The sequence below is a fragment of the Ostrea edulis genome, chromosome 7 (assembly GCF_947568905.1).
Source record: "Ostrea edulis chromosome 7, xbOstEdul1.1, whole genome shotgun sequence".
Lineage (NCBI taxonomy): Eukaryota > Metazoa > Mollusca > Bivalvia > Ostreida > Ostreidae > Ostrea > Ostrea edulis.
The window spans coordinates 18,148,938-18,174,656 of NC_079170.1; the positions used below are offsets into that span (position 1 = coordinate 18,148,938).

Genomic DNA, 25,719 nt, shown 5'->3' on the forward strand with positions numbered 1-25,719 from the left:
CCATGCATAACACATCATTAAATGCTAGACTATTGTATATTCTATGATTTTACGTCACATTTATTTTTATATCATGACTCCTGTTTAATTATAGATTATTTGAACAAAGTACATACATTCTCATGCGTTTGTTCAGAGAGTATCTACATTAACTGGAAATAACAAGCGTACAATATCACTCATTGGTCCCCCTTGTTGCCGTGACAGGTATGTTGTGTTTAAATATTCATCAAATGAGATTTTCCCAAAATATGTACTCTGATTCTCATGAGAATTTGATATACGTTTCTTTGTATTACTGGATCACTACGTTGTTGTTGAACTATCCTTTTGCAAAATATGATCGAAAAAGTAGATTGATTTATTATGTACGCTAGGAAGAGATTCAGATTGAAGTTGCATTAAAAGGTAAATCAAACTAGCAACTGAAATGTTGAGTCCTTGGCAATTTCAGATTATTTTCTTTCCATTCAATATGACATGCAATTTACAATATACTATGTCTATAACACATCGTGATATCAAACATTATGCGATTTTATATCGTCCATCCTAATAACGTAATCTACAAAGTAAACTGAAGTTTGGTTTTCAATTCTAAAGTATCCGTACGTGTGATCGAGTTATATGTTATCCATGATTTAGTCGTGCCCCACACATGATTTTGTAGAAATAATGAATACTGTCATTTAAAAATAGTTCTGTGTAATCAACAAAAGATCCTATCATTATGCTTTCTAATCTCTAAAATTGCACAATGAAGATTCATATTTGCTTCATCTATCTCATATTTGCGGAAATGTAAGTAGATGTGTAATTTTTCATTTAATATGCACAGTACTGACGTCTTTATATAACGAATTCAAATATATCGATAGGTCACAACGCTTCCTTGACCCACCCTGTTCTTGTACATTTTTCTCTAATTTATCAAAATTGCTTGGACTTTCTTGAATAGAACAAATGTTTGATATATTTCAGATTTACACCCACAAGAAAAAGAAAATGGAAACGTTTATGTACTGTATGAAATGTCGCGGTTGGATGCAATGTGTCGTTGTTTCAATCAATACCGTTGTCAACAACCCTAGAAGAATTACTCAAATGACATCCGGAAAATGCTAGGTGTGTGGCTGTAAAACGTCCACAACCACCGACTGATAGACTGACTTCATCATGTGATATTTATCAGTTTAATACACTGTATATATCTATAGAGGCATTAAATCATGTATGTGTTGATATTTCAGTGGTAAATATAATAAATATATTGGTAAAAGTTTTCTTTAGTTTTCAAAAGCAATACAATTTGTTACACGACTCTATTTCAAATTGTTTGGTCACCAACACCCCCTTCAAGTTATGTTCTAACAATGTTTAACATAGTTATTGACTGTTCCTTAGAGAAATAATCTGGCATTAAACATTAAAAAGGTTATAACTTTTTCACGGAGTTATTTCAGGGCCATAATACCAAATACACAACGAGTTGGATAATAGTTATATCGAGCCAGAAATCATGGGTGATTCTTTTTATCACATATTTTATCCTAACAGACTACTGAATCAGTGTTCTGATTTGCTTGCCTACACCCAAACTACGCCCGTGACGTTAACATTACGTCGCTACAATTAGTTCGTTGCGAAATATAGATAAAAATGAACATTGAATGTCACATTATTTAATTCATAAAAGATCATTTTTAAATGTGAAAAGCATTTACATTTTAGAACGTTTTACTTTGAAAGTAGTGAAATATAGTTAACAAGTACATAAATGGAGGTCAGAAAAGGGGGACTTAAATAAAGAGTATTACACATCTTAGGTAAAATATAATCCAATCTGACCCCCTGCACCATAATGGCAATGCAACAAAATGTACATTGCAAAAAAAGGGGGTCAACCAGACTAGAATAAGAATTGTACAGTATACATGTATCATAAACCTTATACAATTCCAAAACAGACAAAAATGCCATAAACAGCCAGCTGCCTGCCATCAAAAAAGGGTGGGTAAAAAAAGAAGACAAACAACCACAATCCAACATATCCATTCATATGCCAATTCGATATATCCCTGTGAGCTCGAAATAAAAGACACCACAGAGTCGTCCACTTCTGCTTCATACTTAGAAATTTTATTGAAAGTAGACATTAACGGCAAACTGACAACTCAACTGTATGACAAACGGTGTGATTTCAGCGTATACATTGTCAGCTTCTCATATCTATGTAGCAATATTCCATTATCACCTGCCTATGGTGTTTATATCTCTCAACTGATTCGATACGGAAGAGCTAGTTCTGCATATAGTCAGTTTTTAAATCGAGGCAAGCTACTGACAAACAAGTTGATGGTACAGAGGTTTGAATAATCTCCATTGAAGTCAGCATTTCGCAATTTCCATGGTCGTTATAACGATCTAGTTCGTCAATACAGCCTACCATTGGGTCAATTACTGTCTGACGTGTTTCATATCGATTGTTAAGCCGTTCTTGGCACACTGATTTTGACTATGTTTACCTGATCAGGATATAGGGCTCACGGTGGGTGGGACCGGTCGACAGGGGATGCTTACTCCTCATCGGCACCTGAACCCACCACTGGTGTGTCCAGGGGTCCTTTTTTGCCCAACTATCTATTTTGTATTGCTTATAGGAGTTACGAGATTGATCACTGTTCGTTATCTTCACCTTTAATCTGAATATGTGTCATAGATGACTTGCTGTCTTTGTTTGGATATTTAATGTTGACGATGAATTTCTACCATATATATCGTCATTCAGAGAATTTTTATGTTTCTTGTGACATGGAGGGTCTCGGACTTTTCATTGTTTTCTGTGCCTGTGTTTCTTACATCTGTATTTTTGTGATGGAATCGTTTTGTTCGCAGTTGAATGTAGCGTATCCCGGGTTCATTTGGTGCATTGAGTTGGAAAGCTGATCCACTACATAAAGGGGTAAATGAAAGGTGAAGATAATGAACAGTGATCAATATCGTAACTCCTATAAGCAATACGAAATAGTGAGTTGCGCAAACACGGACCCCTGGATATAACAGAGGTGGTTAAATATGAGAAAACATATTTTAGTGTATTCGTTTCCCAAATTGAACTATCGGGTTTTCTAACACTCAGAAAGATTTATAAAGTATGACATGATCAGTTATGACAGGGGAGCGTTCAATAAACGGTTTTCACTTTGAGTTTTAAGAAAAGCTATTTCAGTTCATGACGCCTAGTGTGGGTTGTTGTTTTTTCAATGTATTTTTGTTTTCTTGATCATTGAGAATATTTTACGATCGTGTTTGTATACTACTTGCACTCGATTGACACCTATGACCTAGATTGTTCTAGACCTCATGTTTACGTCTTTAGTAGAAAGATTACGCAATAGTTGCATCATTGTCTATCAAGATTGTACTAGAAAATTTATTCTTATTATAAATACACTGTGGATTTTTTTTTTGATAAAAAAGGTCTGGGCTTTTTTTTGATTATTTCAAAACAAGGAACTAGAATTTTGGAATTACTATTTTTGTATGTGTATGTTCAGTTCGGCACTAACGTTTCACATTTATTGTTCAACCACCGTAATTTAGTATTTCGCTATTGTTACAGATTTCTTTCAATTCTTAATTGTAAATAAATCTTAATTGCCTTTTGTTAGTAAATTCTGCTGCGCTATATCAAGGTATTGTTATAACAATCGATGCAAAATATGATCAGAGGTTGTTTGCAACACCGAGCGGCAGGATGTTTTACTTTTTTCGAAGCGATAACTAGGCTAAATAATGAAAATGACAGGTATGTTTCCATGATCGTAATGTATCATTTAACATATAAATTCACTGTTTTCAAATTTTGAAGAATTTAGCAAATCCTGTGCCACTTCCATTAATTTTTACAATTATGTCACCCTGATCCAGTTTCTATGCATATTTCATCACACGCCATAAGAACTCTATGATACAAATAATTCATCGTATGAGTAATATCCACTTGATAAAGGGCTAAGTATTTGAAAAGTAGAAGTTGAAACTCGTTTTCAAGTCCTGATTAATGATGAATAGTGACGTTCAAGGTATATGTGCGGCATTAATCAGTAGACTTTTGACGTTGCAAACTAGGCAAACATTTTTTCAATACAATAAATCACAATTTCTTACATTTATTTATTCAGCAATATAATCCATTATCACCTTTACATGGTGTTTATGATTCGTTACGCAAAAGCTTGCTCTGGGTGTGATCAGTTTTTAAATCGAGGCAGTTTATTGACAAACAAGTCGATGGTGCAGGGGTTTTAACAGTCTCGTTTAAAGACAGCATTTCCCAAATTCCATGTTCGTTATAACGATCTACTTTGCTAATACAACTTATCACTGGGTCAAATGTTGTGTGACTTGTTTAAATACCGAATGTTAGGCCGTTCTTGGCACACTGATTTTGACTACGGTTAACTCCGTTTACCTGATCAGGATGTAGGGCTCGCTGCGGGTGTGACCGGTCGACAGGGAATGCTTATTCCTCCTGGGCACCTGCTTCCTCCTCTGGTGTGTCCAGGAGTCCGTGTTTGCCCAAATTCCATTTTTATTGCTTACATGAGTTACGAGATTGATAACTGTTCGTTATCGTCACCTTCCTACAATGATCCGAGAAACGAGATATGAGAAAATTCAAAATATTATTTCAATATCAGAGTACCTGTGCGTGGAATGAGAGTGATGGTTAACAAAGTATTTGTTTGAATGATTGATCACTAAGTATTTATATTTTCTTTTTCCATTTTTGTTGAAGAAGCAACTGCTTATGATGTCAAAAAGTATAGTCTTTAATTCATCGAGAGGAATGGTCGTGTAATGTGTTGAGGTCATAGTCATACGTTTTGAGGTTTTTGATTTGAGAAGTTTTACGATTTCAAATTTACTAAATGTTGTGAATCAAGTGACTACTGTTTGTTTCATTCTTCAGATTGATTATCAGAAAAACCACTTTGGTAAATGTCAGATTATATTCCAAACAGGTATATGATGTTTGATGTGGTTGTAAATTTGTAACTCTTGAGCTAATATGATCAACTCAACACTACATGTACGATGGTTAAAGACTATAAGAAGTTCATTCTCGAAAACGCCATTTAGCGAGTAAGAGAAGCAGGACCACACTAAAGCATATGCAAATGTACATGTTCCCAAATTGTGTGGCTTTGAAGGTTTGCATGCCCCTGCCACTGTAGTGGGTGATACTTCTTTTATCTTGTCTGTCTGTCTACGTTATGTCGGGCGTGTTAGTTATCGATGTAAATCAGCTTGGGTAATACCACGCTGTTGGATAGATCTAAAGTATCCTTTTCTAAGGATGTCTAAAATTTAACAAACTTCATTCTAGAGTGTACATTTATTTGCTATATGCGAACGTTGAAATATTTCTAATTCATTATGCTTTTGTGTACTATATTCTATTGTTCAAATTTCATCTTTGAACAAGATGAGTTTGTGAAACACTGATTCCCCTGTATGCGATCAATGTATCTTTATACCAAAAGCAAGGTCTTCTCACAAGGAATATCCATGTAAAATATGAAAGTCCCAGAGGTGAGTGTTAAAAACGTTATGGCAAATGTTGAAGTTTTTCAATAGTAGGTCAAATCCCAAATCCAAGGACACGCCGGTTAAAGCTACCGGAACAAAAGGCTTGTCAAAAGCAATCCTCGTTTTTATGCAACTTCCTTGTTGGATACGTGAATCCTGTTCTCTAATTTACAATCCCGACCTTTTACTGTCTAAAAATAGTTCAACAACTTTTCAAATGATAATCTGCCGATGAAATACATCCCCACCAAATAGCTAAAAATCCGTAAACATGAAAATCGACTGCCGCATAACTGTAATAAATGCTCTTTACAATCTAACGCAGCAGAATAGACTCGTATTAAGGATAGATTGTTATATTTTATTAGAAAGACGATATATATAGAATATCATACTCTAATGTTGATCTCGGACCTGGGATTGGCCCCGAGATCACTCGAGGGGCAATCCCAGGTCCGAGATCAACATTAGAGTGTGATATTGTTTATATCATATACCTAAAACACAACAAGTTGATAAACATTTTTTTTAAAAGGGGTGGGGGTATTGACCCAAACATAAATACAGTGGAACCTCGTTAATCCGGACGCTTTGGTTCCCAGCAAAATCGTCCGGATAAATGAAGCGTCCGGATAATTGAATCGCATATTTTCTATCTTTACACAAGTAACCAATATATGCCTACTTTATTGATGCATAGTGAATTAAACACATTCTATAATTGGATTTGACCATTTGCATTAGTAAATAAATTATGATAATGTTAACATTTACATGTATTTCAAAGCACTAAACTTTAATGTACGTGTTCGGTGTATTTGCCTGTGCTTACATTGTGCATATATATGAGCCCTACAAATAAATATACAAAACTGTGTACCGTATGCACTAAAACAAATAATGAAGCACTTTATGAAACTATAAGTAAATAAATCATTAGTATCTAACATAATCATTTAAACTTCAAACATTTCATCACACTTTTACTCCTTAAAGAGGCCGGTAATTTTCACCTGTCACGATTCACGGGTTCGGCGGTCTGTTAAAACAATCTTAATCGTTCAAAGTTGATATAAGAATTTGGTGATTATCATGTCAGTTGACAACATTCTTTAACCAAAATTCAATCTGCCAGAGTTTATATTTCTTGTTCTATAATTATCCAAGACAGTGTCGGTAGAACAAACTCATTTAAGCTCGTAATATCAAGACCTACTACTGCTTTGATCTAGTCACGCGCACCTATTATTTTCATGATGCGATAATAACGGAACAAATCTCAGGTGAAATTAACATTACGGGTACATACAAAATTTAATTGTCATTTTCCTTAAAATGGTAATTTTCTCACTTCTACCCAGAGTTTAAAAATTCGAAAGCAATAAAGCTCTTATACAACATCGTAACAAGAATCAATCGTACACAGGTACATTCTACATGCGTGGCATTCTAAACGTTAGAAACTTACTACATGTACATGTGCTTGAACATTCATGTATATTTCACGCCAATCAACAGTATAAAATCCAGAATCTAGAAGTATAATCTACACTGTTTAGATTTACATCAGCCGATAATCAATCATTACGGCATAATGTTTAATTTATTAATTCTATTAGGCTATTGATCAAGACTATAAAATAATATGCTACAGATTTATTTACAAAATTCAACACTACACACAATAAAACTCTTATGTGAGAAAATTGGCAATACAATGTTTCGATCGGCACGTGCTATCTAATTGACATATCATCGCACACCACCTAATTATAGGGAGGTGTTCACAGGGTACAGGTAATCGCTTCAATTAGACAGTTTGGCTTGTTTTCTTTATAATTTACGCCTTGCTAAAATTGTCCGACACAGACCTTCCCTCAACAAAATTACCGTCCGGATTAACGATACAATTTTCAATGCATTATAACGTTTTGTAGTAAAATATGACCGTTCGGATCCGGAACGCGAATTTCCGGATTAATGATGCAAAATAATGTATAAAAATTCCGTTCCCTAAAAAAATCGTCCGGAAGGTGAAGCGTCCGGATTAATGGCGTCCGGATTACCGAGGCTCCACTGTACATGGTATACTGTACAACGATATTTGACTATTTTATTCCTTCAGTGAGTTTACTTTAATGGTTATGTTTCCAGTACTATTGGCATTATGAAACATGCTAAATTCTGGGTTTTGTAGCTTTATTCCACTGCTGGTCACAATAATTGGATGATTAATCATGGACATCCCCTCATGTGGTCTAGAATCTGAACGTTTCTGAACTGCTTGGCTGAGAAACTCGTCATATCTATCGCTGTGCTGTTCATGTACATGTATATACTATTAAGCAGCTCCTAGGGGCTTGCTAATGAATACTAAAATTGGAAATAAGTGAATTATTTCTATTTCTTTTTTCGGATTTACCAAACTCGCCCGTTTTCATTATTTCATATAATTTGTAAGAGTTGTAGAACTTTGTTTACGTGGCGTCATCGTATGAACGGGGATGTTTACAGATCTGATGCTGATATTTATTTCAATTTGCTTAGGGAATGTTACCTTATACTGAATTAAGTTTTTTTTTTTACCGTTTCCCATCTGTTTAGGATCTATAACTCGTTGAAAAACGTCGGAAGATATTGGTTCTGCTTTTCTCGTTTTATTGCCAAGTCCTTGGGATTTCAGATTTCAGAAATCGTTTTAATTTTCTACATCAAAATTACCGTAAATTAACATTTGATCTCCATTAGGACCGGGAATTTCTAATAATGCTTTAGTATCACACTCCATAATCCTCCTACTGTTTTCTGTCGCCTAGAACGTTGATTGTTTATAAATGAAATTAAACGTGTTATTGTTCTAAATAAACAATTGTTACTTGGGTTACCCCCCTTTACTTAGATACTCGCTACAATTTAGCGCTGTTTTTTAAAACGTTTTCATTTAATTTTTCTGCTTAAATTAAATTTTGTCGTGGAAGAAAGTATTATATTTGAAAAAAAAAATTGTGTCTAACATCATTTTTTCATGTAGTTATGTTAGATTTCAAAAGATTAAAGAAGAAATAGCCATTTGAAATTTGAGGGCGAGACAGCCCCTTGACAACGGGCCGAGACAGAGATATCTCGGCCCTTAGGGCGAGACAGCCCTACCTACTTGCAGCTGTCTCCCCTAGCCAAGATAGGTGTATCAGGGCTGATACACTACTAGGTATATGATATATACAGGCTACGATATTGATACGCCATTCTACTGAAATTGTTCAGAGTGATATTGAATAGTTCATGGCTGATCTGTACTTGATCTGGTATCACTGTTTGTTATCTTCGTCTTCCATACGAAAGATGAAGATAACGAATAGTGATCAATCTCATAACTCCTATAAGCAATACAAAACAGAGAGTTGGACAAACATGAACCCTCAACACACCAGAGTGGAATAAGGTGCCCAGGAGGAGTAATCGTCCGCTGTCGACTGGTAACACCCGCCGTGAGCTCTAATCTCTAGGCCACCGCGGAGGTAGACTCCGTGGTGTTTGTCATTTTTTCTTATAACGTCTGTGTGTTATTTAAGGGCTTATCCCATTGACAGGATTATAGGAAAGAAAATCCGATTGAGATCGGATCCTTTTATCTTGAGACGAGTGTTCGTCAGTAGAATCTCTCTGTTCGTGTTCGTCTGTAAAATCTCGCCGTTCGTGTTCATCTGTAGATTCACCCCGAACGACGAGTACATAACACGAGGAATATGCTGTTAGATTGTGGGAAATGAAACCAAAATGGTCTCAAAAGTTTCTGACCTGTGAGCAAATTGTGAAACAAACATATATACTTATATATATCTTTTACCGTAGTATTTATATTGCTTTATTCTTCAATGAAATTGATAATATAGACTCCCAACACATTCGCCGTGTCTGCGTCTACTCGGGTTGATTGGAAGAAGTTCAATCACCTTGTTTAGTGTGTGGGAGATTCGAGTTCCATTTCAGATCGTGACAGTCCTAGCGATCGTTTCCTTCACCATGCATTCGATATTATTGCCTGGTCAATTAGACCTTCAATATTGAAGTCATGCTTATGTTACGGAAGGTGTTTTCATAATACTAGTAATCCCTTCCTGATTATGACTTAAAGCGACTATCATGCAAGTCATTCAAATGAATTTGAAACACTATTTCCAATTGTCATTGTTATGAAACTCATATACTGCTGTAGTTGCTTATCAATTATTTTTTAATGATAAAAATTAGTCAAAGTTCGCTGTAAGATTTTTTGGAAAAAAACAAACAAACAAGAGGTCATTCTACACTTTCAATGCGGAACAAACGTTTTATCACCCTCCATATCTATAACACATCAATAAATACTAGACTATTGTTTACCATTTTTATGTCTTACGTCAGATTTATTTCTATATTATTGCTCCTGTTTAATTATATAGATGATTTAAACAGAGTATTATGTATTATCAGGTGTGTGTGCAGTGAGTATCTAGTTTGGCTGGAGATATACAGGCGTACAATAGCAACCCTTGATCCTTTTTTACCGTGACTGGTATGTATTAGTTTTATTATACGTCAAATAGAATTTTTGTCAAAATATTTAATTTTCATGAGAACCCATTAAACATTTTTTTGCATTATCGGACCACTACGTATCCCTTAAAATACGATTGAAAATTATCTACACCAGGAATACATTGATATCAAAATCATCTCAAATAGTAAATTAAACCAACAACTAAATTGTGTTTCCTTCGCAGATGCAGATAGTGTTTGCTTTCCATTTCGGTCTAGTTTCGATTGAATATGACATGTGATTTACAATATACTATTTGTATAACATATCATGATATCAAACATTAGAAGATTTTATATCGTAACAACGAAATCTACACAGTAAAGTAAGTTTGGCTTTCAATAATAAGGTATCCTTGATGATCACTTTCTATGGTATCCAAGATTTAGCATTCCTCGCGCATGATTTTCTAAAAACAATACGTGTACTGTCATTTACAAAATATTTCAGTGAAAAGGGAAGATAAAAATTGATTGATTGATGTTTTCCGCCACACTTAACAATTTTTCAGTTATCTGACGGCCCCAATTGCAAGTTTTTATTGGTGGAAGAAAAAACCCAGATACAGTGTACCTGGGAAGAGACAACCGACCTTCCGAAAATAAACTACGAAACTTTCTTACTTAATTATCGGCACGAGCGGGATTCGAACCTGCGACGACAGAGGTGAGAGGCCGTGCGATTTTCAGCGCGATGCTCTAACCACTCAGCTACTGAGCCCCATATAAAGAAGAATGATCAATCTTATAACTCGTATAAGTAATACAAACTAGAGAGTTGGGCAGAAACAGGTCCCTGAATATATACTGGAAGTGGGATCAGGTGCCTAGGAGAGGTAAAAATCCGCTGTCTACCGGTCACACCGACCCTTAGTCCTATATTTTTTAATGAGGTAAACGGGGTTATCCGTAGTCAAAAAGCAGTGTGCCAAGAACGGCTTAACAATCGCTTTGAAACACGTCAGACAGCGTTTGACCCAATGATAGGTTGTATTTGCAAATTAGATCGTTATAACGATCATAGAATTTGCGAAATGCTAACTTTAAACGAAACTGTTGAAACCCTTGCACGATGAACTTGTTTGCCAGTAGCCTGCCACGATTTAAAAACAGACCACACACAGAACAATCTCTTGCATACTGAATCAGTATATAGACTGTATGTATATACATTATTGTGTATATAAGAGTAGACAACTACATCCTATTCTCTTAAGGTGTCGGATCTAAAACGATACAAGACCTAGAAGAAATTTATAGAAGCACTGGAGAGGCCACGGCATGGTTATTTGAACGTCAAATTTTCGACGTATTCCGCGTCTTTATCAAGAAACATCTATTGCATAACCAATATTACATAATAAACAACAAATTTTAATGATTTACTTTCTTAACAAAATGATACACTGATATACTCAATTGTGAAATAAACACTGTCTAACTGTAAACGTGTACTGGGATGCGAATATCAAATGGCTGCTTCGTCACAAGAGTGTTTGATAAGAATAAAGACGCTGGTACATTGAGTTTGTATACGCCTAGGGGTAAGATTATTGACCATACGTTGGATTAAAAAACTGTAAACTTGTGTAAATATAGATCTTTTTGGATTAAATATTTTATCTCCCACAAAATACAATTCTTTCAAAACCCTTTCAAAATTGGACTCGACAGAAAACTTTTGATCTGGATGGGGTTAAGTAGTAAAGATATAATATATATGAACCAATAGAATATGTATTAACCATTATCTGCAATTATAGCATTGTGTGCAGCTGTGCTGCTCAAACGCTGAGGAGCAAACTTCCTTCAGATCTGACAATAAGGTGTTTTAAAAACAAATACCAGTTTATAGTACTCAAAGCATGCAAATAATAGCTAAGCATTTAACGGAGGACCTTGATATTTACATGATCGAACAAAACGTAAATGACACATGGCCTGCGGCCTCTGTACATGTATATCAATAAAAACGTATCAAAGAGTAGGTATGTTGAGGCCTGTTTGATCTTGAACATATGATGTTAGTTTGCAGTGAACATCTATGATTATTAAATTACTTAAATATGAAGCAGATATCGATTGATTGATTGTATCTTGTTTAACGTCTCTTTCGAAAATTTTCACTCATATGGTGACGTCACCAAGACCGTTGAAAGGGTTTCAAATTTAGGCATTTGCTCGGCACTTGAGCAGTGAGGGTTCTTTAGCGTGCCACACCTACTGTGACACCGCATATACATTTTTAAGGTCATCTCCGAAGACCCGTGATATTCACACCTAATGTAGCTGCAGAACTGTAGCACTCTGAAAAAAATATTTTGACGGACAGAGAGCTACAGATCCACCCCTATAAAAACTTCCGATTTACGGCGCACGAAAAGCTGCGCACGGTTGAATATTTGAAGGTATATTTGGACACAAGTATAGTAGGAAACTATGTTAAGAATTTTTTATATTAAATTTATGTGACAGCAACACAAGAATACAACGATATCAGGCCTCAACCGGGCGCAGCTTTTTGTGCGCTGTAAATCGAAGGTTTTTATTGGGAGTAGATCTGTAGCTCTCTATCCGTCACAATATTTTTTTCTCACAGAGCTACAGTTCTACAGCTACACCTAATGCCAAGCGTTTAACGATGAAACTGTCCCTATTTGTTTTAACGACTTAGGTCTGTCGCGGCCGAGATTCGAATCCCGGCCTTCTGCATGCGGTACGAATGCTCTAACCTCTAGGCCACCGCGGCGGTGAGTAGATATGGAAGACTCCATGGTGATTGTTGTTGTTTTTTAGTTCACCAGGATACATCGACATATTAATGAGAATGCGTATTGTCATCATGTTCCAACATCAATGCATTTCCATTCTAAGATGTAAACGACACCAACAATTAAAATTAAAACCATAGAATTGCCAAAATACAATTTACACAATGTTTCATCTTAAGGAAGTTCATTCAACATATAAAAAATCAGTTTTCGCCCACCTTGTCGAGACGATACTGCAATGCTTGGTCGTCTGTCTCTAACGCGAGGGGCTAAGAAAGCTTCTTGTTATAACCCACCGAATCAATCGAGCCGGCGGGAGCCGAAATACATACAATAGAGAAGATTCCGTAGATACAGCATATACTATGCATTAAATATGATAGCTGCTTCAAACTCCACTCTGTGATTCCTTATAACTTTTATTAGTTGTGTGTTATTTAAGGCCATATCCCAATGAGAGGTTTATAGCAAAGAATATCCGATTGAGATCGGAAATCTCCGTTCGTTTTCGTCTTTAGAAACTCTCCGTTCGTATTCGTCTGTAGAATTTCTGCGTTCGTGTTCGTCTGTAGAATCTCTCCGTTCGTATTCGTCTGTAGAATCTCTCCCTTCATATTCGTCTGTAGAATATCTACGTTCGCATTCGTCTCTAGAATCTCTACGTTTGTATTCGTCTATAGAATCTCTCCATTCGTATTCGTCTGTGGAATCTCGCCGTTCATATGTGTCTGTAGAATCTCGCCGTTCGTATTCGTCTGTAGACTCTCGCCGTTCGTATTCGTATGCAGAATCATGCTGTTCGTATTCGTCTGTAGACTCTCGCAGTTCGTTTTCATCTGTAGAATTTCGCCGTTTGTTTTCGTCTGTAGACTCTCTCCGTTCGTATTCGTCTGTAAAATCTCGCCGTTCGTATTCGTCTGTAGAATCTCGCCGTTCGTATTCATCTGTAGACTCTCTCCGAACGACGAGTACGGAACACAAGGAAAACGCTGTTAGGTTGTGGGAAATTTCTGACGTGTGAGGCAATTGTAAAACAAACATATATACTTATACATGTACATCTTTTTACCGTAGCATTTATATTACATTATCATTCAATGAAATTGATAATATAGACTCCCAATACATTCGCCGTGTCTGCGTCTACTGGGGTTCATTGGAAGACGCTCAGCCACCATGTTTGGTGTGTGGGAGATTCGAGTTCCATTTCCGATCGTGACAGATCCTAGCTATCCTTTCCTTCACCATAATTTACATCGTTAACAAATTGATACACTGATATACTAAATTATGAAATAAACACTGTTTAACTGTAAACGTGTTCTGGAATGCGAATATCAAATGGAAGCTTCGTCACCAGCGTGTTTGATAAGAATACAGACGCTGGTACATAGAGTTTGTATACGCCAAGGGGTATAATCTTTGACGATACGTTGGATTGAACAAAATCTAAACTTGTGCAAATTTAGATCTTTTTGAATTAAATATTTTATTCTCCACAAAATACAGTTCTTTCAAAACCCTTTCAAAATTGGTCTCGACATAAAACTTTTGAACTGGATAGGGTTAAGTGGCTAAGATATAATATACATGAACGAATAGAATATCTATTAACCATTATCTGTAATTATAGCATTCTGCTCATTGTGCTCAAAAGCTGAGGAGCGAACTTCCTTCAGATCTGACAATAAGATCTTTTAAAAACAAATTATACTAGTTACTAGTATTTAAAACATGTAAATAATAGCTACGCATTTAACAACGGAGATCTTTAATATGTAGATGATGTATCAAAACGTAAAAGACACATGACCTACGGCCTCTGTACATGTACATATCAATTAAATATTGATCAAAGAGTACGTATGTTGAGGACTGTTTGATCTTAAACATATCATGTTAGTTTGCAGTCAACAACTATGATTATTGAAATACCTAAATATGAAGCAGATATCGATTGATTGATTGTATCTATTTTAACGTCTCTTTCGAAAACTTTTCACACATATCGAGATGTCACCAAGACCAGTGAAGGACTTCAGATTTAGGCCTTTGCACAGCACTTACGGCCATTGAGCAGTGAGGCTTCTTTGGCGTACCACACCTACTGTGACACAGTATATCCGTTTTTAAGGTCATCTCCGAGAACCCGTGATATTCACATCTGATGCTGAGCGTTTGGCGATGAAACTGTCACTAGCTGTTTTAACGACTTAGGTCTGTCGCGGCCAGGATTCGAACCCCGGCCTTCCGCATGCGGGGCGAACGTTCTAACCTCTAAGTCACCGCAGAGGTAGACTCCGTGGTGTTTGTTATTTTTTCTTATGACTTTTATTGGTTGTGTGTTATTTAAGGGCATATCCCAATGAGAGGTTTACAGCAAAGAAAATCCGATTGAGATCGGAACCTTTTTTCTTGAGACGAGTGTTCGTCAGTAGAATCTCTCTGTTCGTGTTCGTCTTTGGAATCTCTCGGTTCGTATTCGTGTGTATAATATCTCCGTTCGTGTTCGTCTGTACATTCTCTCCGAACGACGAGTACATCACACACGGAATACGCTGTTAGATTGTGGGAAATGAAACCCAAATGGTCTCAAAAGTTTCGGACGTGTGAGGGGATGGTGAAACAAACATATATACCTATATATCTTTTTACCGTAGCATTTCTGTTGCTTTATTCAATGAAATTGATAATATAGACTCCCAAACACGTTCGCCGTGTCTGCGTCTACTGCGGTTCATTCGAAGAAGCTCAACCACCTTGTTTAGTGTGTGGGAGATTCGAGTTCCATTTCCGATCGTGGCAGATCCTAGCGATCGTTTCCTTCACCATGCACTCGATATTATTGCCTGGACAATGTATCAGATCTTCAATATTGAAGTCATATTCATCTTACGAAAGGTGTATTCATAATACTAGTAATCCCTTGATGATTATGACTTAAAGCGACTATCATGCAAGTCATTCTCATGAATTTGAAACACTATTTTCATTTTCATTGTTATGAAACTCATGTACTGCTGCAGTTGCTTATCAAATATTTTTTGACTGATAAAAATTTGTCAAAGTTCGCTGTAAGATTTTTTTTTTTAAAACACAAGAAGTCATGCTACACTTTCAATGCGGAACAAACGTTTGATCACCCTCCATATCTATAACACATCAATAAATACTAGACTATTGATTACCATTTTTATTGCTTTACGTCAGATTTATTTTTATATTGTCACTCCGGTTTAATTATATAGATAATTTACATAGATAATAAACTATTATCTATTATCAGGGTGTGTAAGTCAGTATCTAGTTTGGCTGGAGATATACAGGCGTACAATAGCAATCCTTGATCCTTCTTACCGTTAAAGGTGTGTATTTGTTTTATTATACATCAAATGAAAGTTTTGTCAAAATATTTAATTTTCATGAGAACCCGTTAAACATTTTTTTGTATTATCGGACCACAACGTATCCCTTAAAATACGATCGAAAAAGTAAATGTATTTATTATCTACACCAGGAACAGATTGACATTAAAATCGTATCAAATTCTAAATCAAACTAACAACTAAACTGTGTTTCCTTCGCAATTGCAGATTGTGTTTGCTTTCTATTTCGGTCTAGTTTCGATTGAATACGAAATGTGATTAACATCATACTATTTGTATAACATATCATGATTTCAAACATTAGAAGATTTTATATCGTAACAACGAAATCTACACAGTAAAGTAAGTTTGGCTTTCAATAATAAGGTATCCTTGATAATCACTTTCTATGGTATCCAAGATTTAGCATTGCCTCGCGCATGATTTTCTAAAAATAATATCTGTACTGTCATTTACAAAATATTTCCGTGAAAAGGGAAGATAAAGATTGATTGATTGATTGATGTTTTCCGCCACACTTAACAATTTTTCAGTTATCTGGTGGCGTCCAGTTTTTATTGGTGGAAAAGAGAAGCCAGATACAGTGTACCTGGGAAGAGACCACCGACCTTCCGAAAGTAAACTACGAAACTTTCTCACTTTATTACCGGCACGAACGGGATTCGAACCTGCCCCGACAGAGGTGAGAGGCCGTGTGATTTGGAGAGTGATGCTCTAACCACTCGGCCACTGGGGCCCAGATAAAGAACAATGATCAATCTTATAACTCCTATAAGTAATACAAACTGGAGATTTAGGCAGAAACGGACCCCTGAATAAATACTAGAGGTGGGATTAGGTGCCTAGGAGAGGTAAAAATCCCCTGTCTACCTGTCACACCAACCGTGAGTCCTATATTTTGATAAGATAAACGGGGTTATCCGTAGTCAAAAAGCAGTGTGCCAAGAACGGCTTAACAATCGCTTTGAAACACGTCAGACAGCGTTTGACCCAATGATAGGTTGTATTTGCAAATTAGATCGTTATAACGATCATAGAATTTGCGAAATGCTAACTTTAAACGAAACTGTTGAAACCCTTGCACGATGAACTTGTTTGCCAGTAGCCTGTCGCGATTTAAAAACAGACCATACGCAGAACAATCTCTTGCGTACCAAATTAGTATATACACTGTACACTGTATGTATGTATGTATGTATGTATGTATGTATGTATGCATGTATGTACTATTGTGTTTATAAGAGTAGACAACTACATCCTATTCTCTTAAAGTGTCGGATCTAAAACGATACAAGACCTAGAAGAAATTTATAGAAGCACTGGAGAGGCCACGGCATGGTTATTTGAAAGTCAAATTTTCGACGTACTCCGCGTCTTTATCAAGAAACATATATTGCATAACCAATATTACATAATAAACAAAAAAATTTAATAATTTACATCGTTAACAAATTGATACACTGATATACTAAATTATGAAATAAACACTGTTTAACTGTAAACGTGTTCTGGAATGCGAATATCAAATGGAAGCTTCGTCACCAGCGTGTTTGATAAGAATACAGACGCTGGTACATAGAGTTTGTATGCGCCAAGGGGTATAATCTTTGACGATACGTTGGATTGAACAAAAACTAAACTTGTGCAAATTTAGATCTTTTTGAATTAAATATTTTATTCTCCACAAAATACAGTTCTTTCAAAACCCTTTCAAAATTGGTCTCGACATAAAACTTTTGAACTGGATAGGGTTAAGTGGCTAAGATATAATATACATGAACGAATAGAATATCTATTAACCATTATCTGCAATTATAGCATTCTGCTCATTGTGCTCAAAAGCTGAGGAGCGAACTTCCTTCAGATCTGACAATAAGATCTTTTAAAAACAAATTATACTAGTTACTAGTATTTAAAACATGTAAATAATAGCTACGCATTTAACAACGGAGATCCTTAATATGTAGATGATGTATCAAAACGTAAAAGACACATGACCTACGGCCTCTGTACATGTACATATCAATTAAATATTGATCAAAGAGTACATATGTTGAGGACTGTTTGATCTAACACATATCATGTTAGTTTGCAGTCAACAACTATGATTATTGAAATACCTAAATATGAAGCAGATATCGATTGATTGATTGTATCTTGTTTAACGTCTCTTTCGAAAGCTTTTCACTCATATCGAGATGTCACCAAGACCAGTGAAGGACTTCAAATTTAGGCCTTTGCACGGCACTTACGGCCATTGAGCAGTGAGGCTTCTTTAGCGTACCACACCTACTGTGACACAGTATATCCGTTTTTAAGGTCATCTCCGAGAACCCGTGATATTCACATCTGATGCTGAGCGTTTGGCGATAAAAGTGTCACTAGCTGTTTTAACGACTTAGGTCTGTCGCGGCCAGGATTCGAACCCCGGCCTTCCGCATGCGGGGCGAACGTTCTAACCTCTAAGCCACCGCGGAGGTAGACTCCGTGGTGTTTGTTATTTTTTCTTATGACTTTTATTAGTTGTGTGCTATTTAAGGGCATATCCCATTGAACGGTTCATAGGAAAGAAAATCCGTTTGGGATCGGACCCTTTTTTCTTGAGACGAGTGTTCGTCTGTAGAAAATCGCCGTTCGTGGTCTCTGTGAAATCTCGCCGTTCGTGTTCGTCTGTAGATTCATCCCGAACGACGCCAAAATACAATTTACACGATGTTTCATCTTAAGGAAGTTCATTAAACATATTTGAAAAATCATTTTTCGCCCACCTGGTCGAGACCATACTGCAATGCTTGGTCGTCCGTCTATGACGCGAGAGGGTGATACGGCTTCTTGTTATACCCCACCGAATCAATCAGCGGGTGGCAGAAGTCCTTACTATAGAAAATGCTCCGTAAAGACAGTATATACTATGCATTAAATGTGATAGCTACTTCACACTACAATCAGTGATTTCTTATAACTTTTATTAGTTGTGTGTTATTTAAGGGCATATCCCAATGAGAGGTTTACAGCAAAGAAAATCCGATTGATATCGGAACCTTTTTTCTTGAGACGAGTGTTCGTCAGTAGAATCTCTCTGTTCGTGTTCGTCTTTGGAATCTCTCGGTTCGTATTCGTGTGTATAATATCTCCGTTCGTGTTCGTCTGTACATTCTCTCCGAACGACGAGTACATCACACACGGAATACGCTGTTAGATTGTGGGAAATGAAACCCAAATGGTCTCAAAAGTTTCGGACGTGTGAGGGGATGGTGAAACAAACATATATACCTATATATCTTTTTACCGTAGCATTTCTGTTGCTTTATTCAATGAAATTGATAATATAGACTCCCAAACACGTTCGCCGTATCTGCGTCTACTGGGGTTCATTCGAAGAAGCTCAACCACCTTGTTTAGTGTGTGGGAGATTCGAGTTCCATTTTCGATCGTGACAGATCCTAGCGATCGTTTCCTTCACCATGCACTCGATATTATTGCCTGGACAATGTATCAGATCTTCAATATTGAAGTCATATTCATCTTACGAAAGGTGTATTCATATTACTAGTAATCCCTTCCTGATTATGACTTAAAGCGACTCTCATGCAAGTCATTCTCATGAATTTGGAACACTATTTTCATTTTCATTGTTATGAAACTCATGTACTGCTGTAGTTGCTTATCAAATACTTTTTGACTGATAAAAATTTGTCAAAATTCGCTGTAAGATTTTTTTTAAAAACACAAGAGGTCATGCTACACTTTCAATGCGGAACAAACGTTTGATCACCCTCCATATCTATAACACATCAATAAATACTAGACTATTGATTGCCATTTTTATTGCTTTACGTCAGATTTATTTTTATATTATCACTCCGGTTTAATTATATAGATGATTTAAACAAAATTTTATGTATTATCAGGTGTGTGTACAGTCAGTATCTAGTTTGGCTGGAGATATACAGGCGTACAATAGCAACCCTTGATCCTTCTTACCGTTAAAGGTATGTATTTGTTTTATTATACATCAAATGAAAGTTTTGTCAAAATATTTAATTTTCATGAGAACCCATTAAACATTTTTTTGTATTATCGGACCACAACGTATCCCTTAAAATACGATCGAAAATGTAAATGTGTTTATTATCTACACCAGGAACAGATTGACATTAAAATCATACCAAATTCTAAATCAAACTAACAACTAAACTGTGTTTCCTTCGCAATTGCAGATTGTGTTTGCTCTCTATTTCGGTCTAGTTTCGATTGAATACGAAATGTGATTAACATCATACTATTTGTATAACATATCATGATTTCAAACATTAGAAGATTTTAAATCGTAGCAACGAAATCTACACAGTAAAGTAAGTTTGGCTTTCAATAATAAGGTATCCTTGATAATCACTTTCTATGGTATCCAAGATTTAGCATTGCCTCGCGCATGATTTTCTAAAAATAATACGTGTACTGTCATTTACAAAATATTTCCGTGAAAAGGGAAGATAAAGATTGATTGATTGATGTTTTCCACCACACTTAACAATTTTTCAGTTATCTGGTGGCGTCCAGTTTTTATTGGTGGAAGAGAGAAGCCAGATACAGTGTGCCTGGGAAGAGACAACCGACCTTCCGAAAGTAAACTACGAAACTTTCTCACTTTATTACCGGCACGGACGGGATTCGAACCTGCCCCGACAGAGGTGAGAGGCCGTGTGATTTGGAGAGCGATGCTCTAACCACTCGGCCACTGGGGCCCAGATAAAGAACAATGATCAATCTTATAACTCCTATAAGTAATACAAACTAGAGAGTTAGGCAGAAACGGACCCCTGAATAAATACTAGAGGTGGGAGCAGGTGCCTAGGAGAGGTAAAAATCCCCTGTCTACCGGTCACACCAACCGTGAGTCCTATATTTTGATCAGAAAAACGGGGTTATCCGTAGTCAAAAATCAGTGTGCCAAGAACAGCTTCAAAATCGCTATGTAACACGTCAGACAGCGTTTGACCCAATGATAGGTTGTATTTGAAATTAGATCGTTATAACGATCATAGAATTTGCGAAATGCTAACTTTAAACGAAGCTGTTGAAACCCTTGCACGATGAACTTGTTTGCCAGTAGCCTGTCGCGATTTAAAAACAGACCATACGCAGAACAATCTCTTGCGTACCAAATCAATATATACACTGTACACTGTATGTATGTATGTATATATTATTGTGTATATAAGAGTAGACAACTACATCCTATTCTTTTAAAGTGTCGGATCTAAAACGATACAAGACCTAGAAGAAATTTATAGAAGCACTGGAAAGGCAACGGCATGGTTATTTGAACTTCAACTTTTCGACGTACCCCGCGTCTTTATCAAGAAACATCTATTGCATAACCAATATTACATAATAAACAAAAAAATTTAATAATTTACATCGTTAACAAAATGATACACTGATATACTAAATTATGAAATAAACACTGTTTAACTGTAAACGTGTTTTGGAATGCGAATATCAAATGGAAGCTTCGTCACCAGCGTGTTTGATAAGAATACAGACGCTGGTACATAGAGTTTGTATACGCCAAGGGGTATAATCTTTGACGATACGTTGGATTGAACAAAAACTAAACTTGTGCAAATTTAGATCTTTTTGAATTAAATATTTTATCCGCCACAAAATACAGTTCTTTCAAAACCCTTTCAAAATTGGACTGGACATAAAACTTTTGAACTGGATAGGGTTAAGTAGCAAAGATATATTATACATGACCCAATAGAATATGTATTAACCATTACCTGCAATTATAGCACTGTGCGCAGTTGTGCTGCTCAAACACTCAGGAACAAACCCCCTTTAGAGTTTTTAAACACAAATTATACTACTTACTAGTACTTAAAACATGTAAATAATAGCTAAGCATTAATCAACGGAGGACTTTAATATGTAGATGATGTTTTAGAACGTAAAAACACATGGCCTACTACTTCTGTACATGTATATCAATTAAATATTGATCAAAGAGTAGGTATGTTGAGGCCTGTTTGATCTTACACATATGATGTTAGTTTGCAGTCAACATCTATGATTATTGAAATACCTAAATATGAAGTAGATATCAATTGATTGATTGTATCTTGTTTAACGTGTCTTTCAAAAAATTTCACTCATATGGAGACGTCACCAAGACCGGTGAAGGGTTTTAAATGTAGGCCTTTGCACGGCACTTACTGTCATTGAACAGTGAGAGTTCTTTAGCGTGCCACACCTACTGTGACACGGGTCATCCGTTTTTAAGGCCATCTCCGAGAACCCGTGTTATTCACACCTGATGCCGAGCGTTTGGCGATGAAACTGTCACTACCTGTTATAACGACGAGATTCGCGGTTTGTGTTCGTCGGTAGATTCTCTCCGAACGACGAGTCCATGACACAAGGAATACGCTGTTAGATTGTGGGAACTTAAACCCAAAAGGATCAACAATTTCTGACGTGTGAGGAAATTGTGAAACAAATATATATACCTATATATCTTTTTACCGTAGCATTTATATTCCTTTATTCTTCAATGAAATTGATATTATAGACTCCCAACACGTTCGCCGTGTGTGCGTCTACTGGGTTCATTCGAAGAAGCTCAACCACCTTGTTTACTGTTTAGTGTGTGGAAGATTCGAGTTCCATTTCCGATCGTGACAGATCCTAGCGATCGTTTCCTTCACCGTGCATTCGTTATTATTGCCTGGTCAATGTATCAGACCTTCAATATTGAAGTCATGTTCATGTTACGGAAGGTGTTTTCATAATACTAGTAATCCCTTCCTGATTATGACTTAAAGCGACTATCATGCAAGTCATTCTAATGAATTTGAAATACTATTTCCATTTTTCATTGTTATGAAACTCATGTACTGCTGTAGTTGCTTATCAATTATTCTTTAATGATAAAAAGTTTGTTGTAAGATTTTAAAAAACACAAGAGGCCATGCTAAACTTTCAATGCGGAACAAACTTCTTATCACCCTCCATATCACATCGATAAAAACTACACTATTGTATACCAATATTTTAGGTTTCACGTCACATTTATTTGTATATTATCACTCCTGATTAATTATATAGATGATTTAAACAAAGTACAGTCAACTCTCGATCAACCGCCACCTTTTGTTCTTTTGAATTTTTATCGTTATAACGAATTTGGCAATGAATTGAATTTCCGCCATCTTGGGGAGAAGGAGTTACTTTTCTTGTATATGTTAGAATTGTCTTTCCTTTATGTACAAACGTAATGTAAAAATAACTTGTAGTTATTTTTCCAAAATTCTCTAACATGATTAAAATAGTTTTATCAATAATAAGGCTTCATTTCAAAACAATACACAAACAAGACACATATACACAGTATGTTTCAAGTTATTTAAGTATAAACCTTGTCCACTGTCGGTATTTAGCGCACCGCGAGGCTGTTTCCTGGTAGGTGAGCCGTCATTAACTGAACGAAGATCAACGAGTATTTCAAAGCCATTTTTTGCACTCATTGTCTTCCTTGTTATGGACTTTTCCATAAAACAATAGAATAATTCGAGATTTCCTGCTGAGTACATTTCGGATGATTTCCGTGGTATGTAATAATTTGCTATTTTCTTAGAAATTCAACAGTGGCGAAGCCATAGCTAAACTGAAATATTTTAAAGACGTAAAAACAACAAGACCACGCTTCATTTTAAGTAATTATCTTGTTTATTGAATACTGGGTAACCCCTGTCCAGGTGTACGCCGATATCGATAATGATCAATTTTCCACATCACTGATCACGTGCAGCCATGACGGTTTATCGAGATAATTAACATTTTGATATAGACTTTTGTAACAAAAAGACGTGGTAAATGGCGATAGCGAATTTGTCAACAATACAAAATAGAGAGTTAGGCAAACACAGACCCCTGGACACACAAGAGGTAGTATCAGGTGCATAGGAGGAATAAGCATCCCCTGCCGACCGGTCACACTCACCGTGAGCCCTACATCTTGATCAGGTTAACGGACTTATCCGTAGTCGAAATCAGTGTGCTTAAATGGCCTAATAATCGGTATGAAATAAGCCAGACAGCATATAACCCAATGACAGGTTGTATTGGCAAACTAGATTTTTATAAGGACCATAGAGATATAAAAACCATATGCAGGTGATAATGGAATATCGCTACATAAATATAGGAAGTTGACGATATAAAACCTTAAATTATCCCATTTATCAGAAAGTTGAGTTGTAAGTTTGCCTTTCGTATTTATTTTGAATAAAACATCGAAGTATGAAGCAGAAGTGGGTGACTCTGTGGTATTCATGTGTAATCAACAGAAGATCATATCTTTCTGCTTGGTAATCTCCAAAATTTCACAGTAAAGATTCATATTTGCTTCATCTATCTGATGTTTGCAAATGTAAGTAGATGTGAAATTTTCATTTAATTTGCACCATACTACCATGAAGAAGTGAGAATGGAGAATGTTTATAATTAAAACAAATATATACAATTACAGTTATGTATTTAAGAAAAAAGAAATCAATATTCCACAATCATCTCCTGAACCACTCTGTTTTTGTAAAGCTTTCACTAATTTCTCACAATTGCTTTTCCTTTCTTGATGAGAACAAAGCGTTTGATATTTTCCAGATGTTCCCCCGCAAGAATATAGCACAGGAGATGCAGATGCAATGATTCAGATGTCAGAGATCGACAGGATGTACCGTAGTTTACACCAAAATCATGGCAAACAACCCCAGAAGGCCAACTACTAAAATAGCATTCGGAGAATGTAGGATTTGTGGATGCCGAACTGCCAGAATCATTGGATGATAGACTGACTTTATCATGCAAAATTTTTCAGCATGACACACACACACACACACACACACACACACACACACACACACACACAAATATTTCTATATAGACATTGAATCATGTACGTGTTAATTTCTCAGTGGTAAATATCATAGATATATTGACAAAAATCTTCTTTCGACATATTACTTATTAAAAGCAATACAATTTAGTAAACGGTGTCATTTTTAATCGCTGGGCGTGCATGCGCCAGCAATTATTAGGAGGGTACTCAAAAGTCTTCCAATCAACAGCACCTATCGGCAAATTTACTAAACATTCAGAACAAATAGTGTAAGGAACAATAACTCAGGGTAGACATTAAAAATGTCTTCATGCAATGCGTTTCTGTCAAAATACCGACGCAGTATCATATATTTCTTAAAAATTCTTAGAATAATTTTGTGCTGTAATAGCAAACAAATCTTTTATGACACGTTTTGAAACGCGTAGCTTGGTATATGAAATCTGTGTGGGTTGGAAGGGATCGCGTGGTTTGGCTGTTTGTAAAT

The 25,719-nt window shown here is 36.1% G+C and overlaps 1 long non-coding RNA gene across 1 annotated transcript; it reads left to right on the forward strand.

The window, feature by feature from the left end:
* Positions 1 to 10,063: 10,063 nt before the first annotated feature.
* Positions 10,064 to 25,384, forward strand: LOC125653890 (uncharacterized). Its single transcript, XR_008796702.1, has 4 exons — positions 10,064 to 10,150; positions 16,231 to 16,309; positions 20,242 to 20,322; positions 24,998 to 25,384. It is a non-coding gene; the product is annotated as an uncharacterized LOC125653890 (long non-coding RNA).
* The last annotated feature ends 335 nt before the right edge of the window (positions 25,385 to 25,719 follow it).